Source organism: Haematobia irritans, chromosome 1 (genome assembly GCF_050003625.1).
Source record: "Haematobia irritans isolate KBUSLIRL chromosome 1, ASM5000362v1, whole genome shotgun sequence".
Taxonomy (NCBI): Eukaryota; Metazoa; Arthropoda; class Insecta; order Diptera; family Muscidae; genus Haematobia; species Haematobia irritans.
The window spans coordinates 8,333,740-8,346,873 of NC_134397.1; the positions used below are offsets into that span (position 1 = coordinate 8,333,740).

Consider the following 13,134-nt stretch of genomic DNA (forward strand, 5'->3'; position numbering starts at 1 on the left):
TTTCAAATCACCAACAGCTTTAAGAGATTCCATTTTGTATGTATGTATTTACGACTGCGCCGTGTAGTGTTATTGACTTTTAGATACCAACTGTTTTTCATAAAAAGTATAACAAAATCCTAAACATGAGCATAGCCTACTGATACTTAATTATAATGTGAAAATAACCAAGTGTATTTAAAGTGTGATATGAAAATGTTAGTTCCAATGCTATATACATTCCTAAGTCATGGCATGCTTTAATAAAACATAAAAACTTAATGAGAGTTAAGTTCATAACTCAACAAGAGATTCGTAATATTTTTCTACTAATGCTTGTAAGACATAAAGATTTATCTCTTTGTTCTTAGTGGGGCCCTGTACTCTTAAGGTTGTTCCTCTCAGTCTTCATCACTTTGTCTGATATCGCATTCATGGCTATGACAATATACAAATAGCTAAGTTAATGGCCTAGACAAATAAATACATTTTGGGGAGTATAAATGTCTGTTTAGAAAATTGCATTTATTTCAAAATAATGGAAACAAAAATAAATTTATAAATATTTTTCTCTTCTATTGGTTTTGGCTTACTTACGATAATATGTCGATTTAATGCACATTTTTTCCAATGGTTGCATATAACTTCGTTAAAGTTTAACAAAAGTATTGAAAGTTTTGAGTCAAAGTATATCCTTACGTCTTTGTGTAAGTGCGCATTTCCTTTTCCTGTCCTTGGATTTTCAAAGAAAACTTCTACTTGTCGGCGGTTTGACTAGCCAAGTTTGAGTCTCTTTTATTTCCAATAAATTCAATTCACTTTTTGTACGTTTTCATTGATTTTTGTTTTGCAAGTTTTCTTTGAAATTGTGGTCGTATCCATACACACATAGACTCTCTCTCTATATATTAGGGTTGATCGAAAAACTAAGAGATGAATAATGTAACTTAATTGAGAAATGAAATTGATACGAGGGTTGCCTTCTGTATATAGGGATTGGGGAATCTGAAGCTGAACATTTTTGTGGATATACGTACTCTGAAGGTTTTTCATGCGAGTGTTATTTGTGTTGTTTACAGCAACTTCAAATATTCATCTCGCCCAAGTAATGGAATTAATCGTGAACAGTTTCGTGTGCATATTGCATTCAATATTGCATTGCAATTTCACAGTCCTTTTTTCGCGTTGGATCCCACACTTTCAATCGCTCACCGTGGTGCAATGGTTAGCATGCCCGCCACCGTTAGGGAGCCACCGTGGTGCAATGGTTAGCATGCCCGACTTGCATACACAAGGTCGTGGGTTCGATTCCTGCTTCGACCGAACACCAAAAAGTTTTTCAGCGGTGGATTATCCCACCTCAGTACACCCAAAAAAAAGTGAACCCCCCGTGGAAGAAAATGTAGGTTTATTTTAGAAAATTTTAACTAAAATAGTTTTCTAATTGCAACATGTTATAAATAAGTTAATACTTTTTGTCAAACTGAAGAATTTTTTTTTAAATAATTATTTTTTTTTTGTTTAAGAAAATTTCATATGTTCAAAGAAAAAATTGGATTTAAAAATTGTTAAAATGTCTTAAGCGCTGTACGAAGTTCAAGACAGGTACAATTTTAGTAAAATTTACTCATTTTAGAGACTTTTGAACTCAATTTAAGCAAACTTCTGCCATTTTATGAAAATATGAACTATTTTATTTTGTAGTAAAATTGTGCACTATATTTATATACAACTTTTTTTCTCATTTTTAGTTAACGTCATTAAAGTTAGCAAAAAATTATTCAAATAAGGAACATTTGCTCATAGTGTGCAAAATTTAACTAAAATCAACTAATCATTATGAACTAAAAAAAAGTTCATTTGGCATTAGAGCCCCTTTTTTCTGGGTGTAATGCTGGTGACATTTCTGAGGGTTTCAAAGTGCTTTCACTGCAATGTGGAACGCCGTTCGGACTCGGCTATAAAAAGGAGGTCCCTTGTCATTGAGCTTAACATGGAATCGGGCAGCACTCAGTGATAAGAGAGAAGTTCACCACTGTGGTATCACAATGGACTGAATAGTCTAAGTGAGCCTGATACATCGGGCTGCCACATAACCTAACCTAACCTAACCTAGCATGCCCGCCTTGCATACACTAGGTCGTGGGTTCGAACGCAGCTTCGACCAAACACCAAAAAGTTTTTCAGCGGTGGATTATACCACCTCAGTAATGCTGGTGACATTTCTGAGTGTTTCAAAACTTCTCTAAGTGGTTTCTCTGCAATGTGGAACGCCGTTCGGACTCGGCTATAAAAAGGAGGTTCCTTGTCATTGAGCTTAACATATAGAGAGAAGTTTACCACTGTGGTATCACAATGAACTGAATAGTCTAAGTGAGCCTGAATATCGGGCTGCCACTATACCTACACCCTCAAAAAAAATCGCTTCTTTAACATATGTTCCAAACATATTTTGCAGGAAGCACATATATTATTGGATACTGCCGAAACATTAATATGTTTGTTTTATGTGAACATATTATATGTTTGGAAGCATTTTGAGCCCAAAAATATTATATGCTTGGAAGAATTTTTCCCAAAGACGATTGTGCTCATTCCCTAACATACTCGTTATTTTCACTTCCCCGAAATATTTTTGTTCTTGGCACCTTTTTCTGTAATACAAATAATGTTGAAGAAATTATTCACTTTTATAAATTTTTTAAATTTTACCTTTCGCCTGCACGGAGAATCGAACCGAGGACCATACAGTTTGTAAGCCAACACACTATCCACTGGGCTACGTAGCTGTTATGGTCACCAGCAGATAATTATCGTTATAAGGTACATATATATATAGCATAATTTGCAGCGCCCACTAACCCATGCAAACATAACATTATTTAACAGAAACATACATTTGTTTGCCACGTGGAGCAGTGGTTAGCATGTCTGCCTTGCATGCAAAGGGTCGTGGGTTCAATCCCTGCTCCGACCGAACACTTTTTTTTTGTTTTAATTTACACATTTATATTTATACTATATTAAATTTTTATAATGAAACTTCGAAATGTGGGTTATTAAAGATTTATAGTCAGTAGCAGTGCTTGATATAAACGAAATTGACTGATTTTTGGATAAAATATTATTTTTTTATTGCAAAAATAACAATTTTGTAACAAAAAACTGTTTTTGGTGCAAAACTTTAAAATTTGGAAGGAATTCAAAAACTCTAACAAAAGAAGAACGTGGAGTCGAGTATAAACATACATAAATAATTTTATAATATAAACATACATTTATTTAGGCGTGAACAGTTTTTTACTGGCATTTAACACCATCGCTCTAAAATGCCTTTTATTTTTCTTTAATAATTCATTTTAAAGAAAGTAAACTTTTTAAATTGTTTTAGCTGCAAAACTCGAATTTAATGCCCGCTTTTATATTTGAAGGTGTCCGTCAACTCCTCGTGGACTACTTATTAATAAAGAGGGACTAAACTTTGTTTTTATACATTTTACTGTGTAATGTTTCACTATTTCCTCCTTATTTCATTTTACTGTCCCAACTCTAAAAAGAGTATAGTGCCCTTTCGTTATTTTTATGAAGACCCCTGATTTCTTGTAACGAACCAAGAAAAAATTGTGCCCATAATGCCAAAATGATAAACAAAACACATGTCCACACATACATAAAATGCTGTTCTCAAGACGAAAACATATGCTGTTTGTTTTTCAAATGTCTATTCTCTTGGACTTAAGCATATCAAATTTTTGGCCTTATCATAAACAGTTTTCCGAAACATCATACAAACGGTTTCTCCAGAAATTGTTCTCTTTTGATTCTTTCGCTGTGTTATGTTGATATCTTTTGTCAACTCTCGGTTTCCATCTCTATTTCTTTCTCTATACTCTCTCTGTCGCTTTGAATAAAATATCACACCATATGTATGTTTAGTAGAACTTTGTAAATTTATATATGTTTGCATTCGCACATATGATTTTTATGAAACATTCATGCCCCAAACATAATATATTCTAACATATTAACATAGATGTCCCAAACATTTAGTGTTAGTTTAGGAACATTACATGTTTGCACTTAAATATATTGTGTTTTAAAATTGTGCCCGAAACACATTTTGTTTATATCGGAACATATGAAAAACATATTTTTCTAAGAGTGTAACCTAACCTAATCGCCCAAAAAAAGCTCGTGTTAATTGGTCGAAAGAAATGGTCCAAAACTACGATCGCAGAGCTTCAAAACACGTCTATCACATCGTTACAGGTATATTCGTGAGTTCATCGCGCAAAAGCTCGAAAGTAAAATAACAGCAAACTGTATGGGTATTTGAAAATGAGCCAAATCCAACAAAAATTGTTCCGCAGGAAGAATTTCCAAGTAAATGATCGCCTGTTTTTATCGGAAATTGTGGAAATGTCGCAATCCTACTAGTATAACAACACAGAATAGTCAATTCTGAGTGGTACTCAACCATTTGATTGCCAGTTGTCTTAAAAGAAATCAGGAAAACCAACCGTCGAAGACGGACCACTCTTAGCCCCGACAATTACACATCGACTCAAAACACTGAATTTTTGAGCACTGAAAAAGTTGATGGATCATCCGCCGTGAAGTCCTGACTTGGTACCGAGAAGTACTTCGACAATTGGTTCAAACGCATGCAAAAGGTCTTAATGGGGAATATTTTGAAAAAAAAAATAAAGCGATTTTCGATTTTTGTTTGTTTTTGCTCTCTAATCCCGAAATATTAAAGGCATCTCTTCAAGATAAGAACAAGAATTTCTAGAAATTACGCCTAGTTTTAAAAGGTATTGCTTGAAAGTTGAAAGTCTATTTTGTTAATTTTTAGGGTATATTTATCTAACCTAAGAATTTTTTTCAATGAGACAAAAATCCTCTAAGGTCGATAAGCCAACATAATTACCTTCAAAGGTATATCAATTACACTATAAACAGGACTATCACGTATGTTATGTTGTTCAATAGTTTTCTCCTCGCTAGATGGCATTGGCGTTAAGCCTGATCGAGAGTACATGTACTTTACCAAAATTTTGACCTATCAGATCTATAGAAAACTTAATTAGTAGTGAACCATATAATTATTTCAAATCTAGTGACATGTGTATAACCCAATATATATGAAAAATATGTCAGACCAACCTAATACACACTTACAAAAGGCATATAAAGGGGAATCCAACGAATACAAACAAATTGTAAACATAACATTTTGCATTATCCTTGAATTATGTTGTTATTCCATCTTTTCCATGCCCTGCTTGGCACCTAGTCATCATCAGCCATGCTGTTTCACTTCACTCTACTCTCACTACAGCCGCTGTCGCCATGAGAATTGGAACGCATGTCATTCGATGTTCCCCACCATTTCTAGCCGGCGTTGCATAGACTGAACAGTGGTTTGAATGTGGAATGAACAATTCAAAATTCAGGAACAAAAAATATGTATTTGGGAACTAAAGTTTTTAATATATAACGTTAAGGTGGAACCAAAATAGAAGGGACCTCCCCTTGGCAATGAGCTTAACATTGAATAGAGCAGCACTCATTGATAATAGAGAAATTCACCACCTGCGGTATCACAATGGACCGCTTAGTCTAAGTGAACCTGACATGTAGGGCTCTCACTATTCCTAATCTGACCTAAGCATAAATATTTCAATTTAGAAATTACTCTTAAACATATAGTATATTTAGAAATGTTCACAAGAAAGAGTTAGAGAGGAAATGGAATTAGCGAATCAGCCTAAAGGTAATGATTTCTTGAAAATATACATATTTTCGAGCCCCTATATATTAAGACATAGTTTGAAAATTCTTGTTTGTTTGCGTTAAATTGTGATAAATATGTTTGTACTTGTAACCAATAAAAAAATATATTTGGAATTTATTTTAATAATATAACTTAAATATGTTTTTTTATATTTTAATATTCAAATAAATTCCAAGAATTTTCAAAACTATGTCTTAATATATAGGGTCTCAAAAATATGTATATTTGAGTCTCAAACAGTTCATATTTGCAAGCCATAATTAATATTTAGTTTGAGAAATTTAATATATTAGATTGAAGCATTGTGCGTTGGAGATCATTTGTTTCTGACTTCTATGTCCAAATGGTCCGCCAAAATGTTTACTAGCTCGCTGGGGTTTGAACACGTCTGTATAAGTTGCTACTCTCCAAAGCAATGTTTTCTTTCCATTTTATTAGACATCAAACCACTATAGTCTAAATTCCATTGCCAGTCATAAGTGAGTAAATGTCTGACTGACTGGAAACAACAAAAGTGGTGGTTATTGCAATACCTCTAGAGGCAAAAATTATAGTCGCATGCTCTGTGCTGTTGCCTTTGTCCTTTTTGTTTTCTAGGTATGGGAGATAGGTAGTCAAACTCCTGATTCAATACAACTGAGGGGGTGTCGAGATAGTATTTTTGGGGGTTGATGGGGGTATAGAAACAGATGAAGATGAAAGACAGCGGAGCGACGAGAAGTTGATGACATTGTAACATTTGCCTGGCGCTACAACTGATGGCGTCACAACGATGTGGTGTCATTTCAATAAAGGCGACTCGATTCATTCAGATATTTGCGTTTTTCCAGCTCCCTTTTGTTTGGTTTTTTTTTTGCTGCATTAAAACGAGAATGCATTTGTTCAGAATATGGTTATTGGTAATGGTAATGGGCATGACGAGTAAGTGGTTTATGTGAAGAATCACGGGAATTTTTAATAAGCGAACCATATGGTCTATGCACTATGCTTTGCTTAAAGAAATGTGATTTGATATTCATTTTAATTTATTTAAATCTTTATTACATCGCATATGTACAAATGTACATCTCTATAGGGATTTGATGTTGGATGATGGGGCTTAGTCATTGTGGTTAGGTACTCTAAGGTAAAAAAGAATATAAATAAATTCGAAAATTTAACTAAGCTATATATAGTTAAAACCATTAAAATTTAATGCCCTGGTGTACTCTTTAGCTACAACCCACGAAATTACACCCTTTTATAGAAGAAGAAATGAACTGAAAAATCATTGGCTCCAAACCATGACTATTTTAACCATACTGTAGTTCATTCTTTAGCTTTTAGCTTTAGTTCATATTGAACTTGTGTATACGGCCATTGAACTTTATATCCACGTTTAGTTCATAAATTGTTTGAGACATACTTAAAAAAAGGAAAATTTCATTGGGCGTTGGAAAACTTCGAAAAAAAATATAATAAAAATTAACTACATACAAATAGTTTTTTGCAATTAAAATAAGTTAAATTTAGCATTAGATAAACGGATATACGGAATTTTTATTTTCGGTGTACAAAAAAATAAAATTTAACTGCAAACAAATAATTTTTTTGCAATTAAAATAAGTTAAATTTAGAGTTAGTTTAACTACGGAATTTTTTTTCGGTGTACTAGCTGATACGAAGAGAGTCGCCGTGGTGAAATAGATATAATATGGCATTGGTCATTTTAATCCGTTGTACCCTTTACCAGTCTAGTCGTTATATATTGTTGTCAATCCTCTATGACACTAAAGCCAATTTAAGTCTATTTTAGTTCATGGAATTATTATGTTTTGGGAAAGTTTGCTTGGCTTTAATAATATTTTGTGTACGTTCATTAAATAAACTATAAAAGGGGAAAATATTATACACAAATAAAGCATTAAGATTGACAAAATTCGTTTCGCCGACAAAATAGAATTTCTTAACATTTGTAAATTTTAACAATAATACACTTCGTATGGCATATGATCAAATTACAAAATTTTCTTTAAAAAGTAAAAAAAAAATTCTTTAAAAAGTAAAATTAATTATGTTTAAACAATTTTCTTGAATTTGTTTAAAAGTATGTATACTTATTTTTGTGAAATCGGCGTTTTTAATACAGTTTTATTAACAAATTTATAAAATTAACCAAATTTATCTGAAATTATTCAAAATTTTAATTTATGATGGGTTCACCGTTTTTTGACTGCAACAGCAATATTACGGAGGCCCCATGATTGAGTTTAACATAGAATCTGATATGCTTCGTTTTCAAGAGAAAATTGCGCCAACAGTAGTATCATATTGGTGCTACTGTGGTTAATTTATACATTAGTATTAATTAACCCTTTCACTACAGATGTCCACTTAGAAGAACATTCGAAAAAGACACCAAATTCTATTTTCCCACTTGGTTTCGATTTATTTCTCGATGTTATTTTAAAGTAGAGACTTTAATCTAAATAAGCTATAAATATTGTCCATATTGGTGAGGTCTAAAATACATTTTTATAAACTTATATAACAATAAACAAAAAATACGAAAATTTGAGACAATTTGTCTACTGTATGTTTCTAGTAGATGGGCATTTATACAAAAACTATAGCTGATACTTTTTTCGGGTTCTTTTTTGTATTTTTTTTCTCTCAGATATTATAGGCCAAACAGCGCTTATTTTCGTAAGGCAATTTGGTCACAATTCAAGAATCAAGTTTTCAGAACAAGCTCATATAGCTCTTGAAGTAAATGAGGTAGGTTGTCAAAATGACAATTTTTGTTCTACATGCTGTTAGTACAAGTAAAAACAGAAGAAAAATAAAAGTTTTTAACATTAGGTTTATTTCGGTAGTGAAAGGGTTAACATTTCGACTTATACTAAATTTAAACTAATTGTAACTACAGTTAAACGGAAAATGAATTATTGTGAATTAGAAAAATTTATCTTTCAAATCCTAAAATTTATCGAGAAATTATGACAACTGGTTAACATCCACAACTTTTCTATGGTTAAGGTATCCTCCAGCTGATCCTCTAGCCCATATCAACAGTCCAAAATATTTACACCCGGATTTAGTGTCCACTCATTTCTGTGCCCAGCATCAACTTCGTCAATCTCCCTTTACCACATTTTTTAAACGCAGTCTATTTCAAACCATTCTACAATGCAAGTCTATTCTTCAATAGGCTTATCTTTTAGTATTGGATAAAGCATTTGTACACTGAAAAAAAAGCATGCCCGGTTCCAAAGATTTTGTCTTTACTTTAAAAATTTTGGTATTGATTCCGAGCCAAAGAAGCAGAGAATAAAAGTAAGGATACTTTTAAGACACAATTCTCTTTTAAATTTGGGTTTTGTGTACTTGCTTCTAAGAAGCAAATTTTAATTTTTCGCTTTTTCAGCTTTTTCTCTTCATATGCTATCACAGTCCTTTAAAAACGAGTTAACGACAACTTTATTTTCCAAATTAAGACTCGACTTACAGTAGAAATTATGCTATGTTTCAAGTAAAAAACGTCTTTAAAATAAAGAGTTGAAAAACATGTCCTATATTTGAACGATTTTTTGCTTTGTAGTCAAGATGCAAAAAGACAACAAATTTAAAGACAATTTCATTAAATCTAAAGAATTTTTCTGAATTTTTAAAGTCAAGTTGAACTTCGCCCAAACATTTTTTCTTTCATGTTATGATACCCATTTTTAAGTGAAATCACTTAATTTTAAGGACAATACGACTTCATTGAAAAGTTTATCGACTTTTGGGTAAGGAAAAAACTTTTATATTAGAGAAATGCGTCTTCTATGCTAAGCAAAATTTGCATTCGTATTTTAAGGGCATGAAATCTTTGACCTCACGACAATATTTTTTTCAGTGTATAAGCGATATATATAAAGTGACATTCTCTTCCCTATTGGGCAATATTGCACCACCTTGGTCATGTCAAACTTCAACTCCAACCAGATCATGAACAACTCATCATCGAAGAAGTTTCGAAGTAAATACCATATTTTCACTCACTTCACTTTTTTTCAACATAGAATATATGTGATATATGTATCAAGAAATTGATAACGTATTTCATCATAAGTCCGATATATTCACCAAATTTTAATAAGTCGTTCAAATGACGAAACGAACCAACAATACCATTCCACAATGATTGCTTATCGATTTTTTGCCGATTGAAGAAGCATCCTTAACATCTTTCTCTTATTGTATTTTCAGCGTAATAAAACAAACCGGAAAGAAAACTGAAACATCTGCATCGTCCAACATGCCATCACAAATAAGGGCAAACGTTAAAAATAACAACGAAAGTAGCAGGCAAACCACCAGACGTCGCCATATAAAAATATATACGAATGATAACATCATTGATGGTCAAGCCACCATAGGATGGAAGAATACAAAATAAATGCAAGTATGGAATTAATTTTAAACGACAACTTCATTTAACTTATATACAATATAAGTATAAAGAATTGATATTAAAAAATAAATATTACGAAAATGGAGCCTAGGACACTCTCCATAAATTGTAACTCCCTCCAATAGCCTCCAAAGGATTTTCACCCCATTTTTTTTTTTAATTTTTCACTTTTATTTGTTCCATAACCCGGCAAAAATGCATTTGCAAGTTTTCACTATCATCGCTGATTGCAAAGTGAAATTTCCATAAACGATGACTAAAAACAAGAAAGCACAAACATCTGATCTTAAAGATGATGATGGAAATAAGACAACCTGCGTAACGAAATCTGACATTAAAATATCGGATAAAAACATAAAAGCGAAAATAACTGCTAACAAACTTGAAAACTACCACCAACAATAACAAAGTTTAAAATAAAAACAAAAAATATATTCGAGAAACATGTGAGTGGATCGTTTGCTTGTGCGTACATCGACAATGCTGATTCACGCTGGAAGTTTCTGCTCAATATCGGCAGAAATGGGGTTAGGCCTTTACACAATGGGCCTTATAAGAGGCATTTAAGCATAGTTTTACCACACAGCAAAAATGTTGGAGGAGTTGTTTTGGACAAGCATTTTAGAAAAGTAAAAAAGATGCGGTTTTTTAATATAAAAATCTCTTTGATGGAATTTTCATTCTCATTTCGCGTACAAATGCCTGTTTAAAAATCCAAATTATAACAGATACTTCAAAGTAAAAAATGTTTTCTTAGTTAAAAAAAAAAACTTTAAACTACAGATGAAAAAATTAGCTCATATTTGAAGCGATTTTACCTTAAATCTAAAGATTCAATATTTCAGTTAATTTAAGGACGTTTTACCTTAAATCTAAAGATTCAATATTTCAGTTAATTTTATGACGTTTTACTTAAATCAAAAATGTTTTTCTTTACTTTAAAGAAAACTTGCCTTAGTTCAAAGACGTACGACTTTAACGGAGGGACTCAAATTTCCAAAATTTGTGCCTCAAATTTAATAAAAAGAGTTTTTGAAGCTAAGACTAGAATTGTGTGTACTTAAATTTAGGTTGCATCATCTTTAATACAACGTAAATATTTTTTGCAGTGTGTAGTTACGAAAGTTTCATATTAATTTACGAGTTACGAAAAGTTTCATATTTCCCTCTTTCGATTTTCATGCACGTTAGCATCGCATTAAAATCCGATATAAGTCTGTCATCTTTGACCTTATTTTTCCCGCTGGGATGCTGCTCCACTACCCATCTGCCCCGACCACAGACATAAACAACAAAAATAATCGATATATTATCCAGCCATAAGAAAGTTTGTGCAGCCCAACCAAGTAAATGCCGGGGAATGTTCGTTCACAACAACATTAAAAGTTCCTTGATATGATGGATAAAGGGAAGTGTGGTATGCTCCCCTTGGCGAAGACAACGTTGATGGTGACTGCGGTGGCGACCGAGTGACTGACAGGTCTGACAACAAGAATTGGTGGTAGTAAAATGTAAAAAAATGTTGTTTTTGTTGTTTTTAGTATTTGTTTTGTTTATGCGGATACATAATAAACGAAAACACTACGACTTCTATACTTGCTCACTCACTCACTCATGCAATTCTTCAACTTCTGTTGCTTAATAAAAATTTCAACGTGCAATATTGGTTTATTAGTTCCATTGTGTGAGCGTTTGTTTACCTTTGTTTGTTTCTTCACAATTATTATGTGCGCCTATGTGTGTGTGTAATTTTTGTTAAACAAATCTTTGTTGTTATTAGAAAATTATTAAGTAATTAATATAACTCACTTTGTATCACTGAGAAAACCATCCAGACCAAAACTGGTTTTGTTGTTATTCTTCGGTGTTTGTTATGATGAACAACCAGCCAGCCAGCATAAAATTATTAAATTTTGTTCTCTTTAGAACTTTCTTTTACATATTTTCACATAATTCTTCTATTAACATAACACACATTCCATAGATTCTAAGTGATATTGAATATAAATATTTTATTTTTTTATCTTTATTGAATATATTTATCCACCTCACTTTACATATGAACGCTTGTCATACGACTGAAACTACCGTTAATAACATCCGTCGTGGTTGACACTCTCTCAGTTTATGAGTTTTTGGCTCAGTTGAATTGCCAAGTAGTATATCAGCTGACACAATTGCCAACCATAAAAAAACTTTTATATAATGGTAACTCGAAAATCTGCATTCCTTAATTATCTAAGTATAACCGAGAGATGTCGTTAGTGTTTTACGGCTTAAGTTTTTTATACACTGGCATGGTATATTTATACCCACCACCATAGAATGGTGACGGGGGTATAATAAGTTTGTCATTCCGTTTGTAACACATCGAAATATCGATTTCCGACTATATAAAGTATACATATTCGTGATCAGGGAGAAATTCTAAGACGATATAACGATGTCCGTCTGTCTGTCTGGCTGGCTGTCTGTTGTAATCACGCTACAGTCTTCAATAATGAAGCAATCGTGCTGAAATTTTGCACAAACTCGTCTTTTGTCTGCAGGCAGGTCAAGTTCGAAGATGGGCTATATCGGTCCAGGTTTTGATATAGTCCCCATATAAACCGACCTCCCGATTTGGGGTCTTGGGCTTATAGAAATCGTAGTTTTTATCCAATTTGCCTGAAATTTGTAATCTGGAGGTATTTTATGACCATAAAGAGGTGCGCCAAAAATGGTGAGTATCGGTCCACGTTTTGGTATAGCCCCCATATAGACCGATCTCCCGATTTTACTTCTTGGGCTTTTAGAAACCGCAGTTTTTATTCAATTTACCTGAAATTGGAAATCTAGAGGTATTGTAGGACCACAAATACGTGTGCAAAAAATTGTGAGTATCGGTCCATATTTTGGTATGGTCCCCATATAAAACGACCTC

At 32.7% G+C, this 13,134-nt stretch overlaps 1 protein-coding gene across 2 annotated transcripts in view; it reads right to left on the reverse strand.

Moving 5' to 3' along the window:
• The window catches only part of LOC142220171 (PP2C-like domain-containing protein CG9801), a 56,495-nt gene extending 44,176 nt beyond the window's left edge, over positions 1–12,319 (reverse strand). Inside the window, exons 1-2 of one of the 2 annotated variants that reach the window (XM_075289156.1) lie at positions 12,264–12,296; positions 12,021–12,198 (exon numbers count right to left, since the gene is read on the reverse strand). The gene's annotated coding sequence lies outside the window, so the exon portion shown is untranslated. Of the gene's footprint in view, positions 1–12,020 lie in introns of both variants that reach the window. The other variant, XM_075289157.1, reaches the window with a different exon arrangement.
• Between the last annotated feature and the right edge of the window lie 815 nt (positions 12,320–13,134).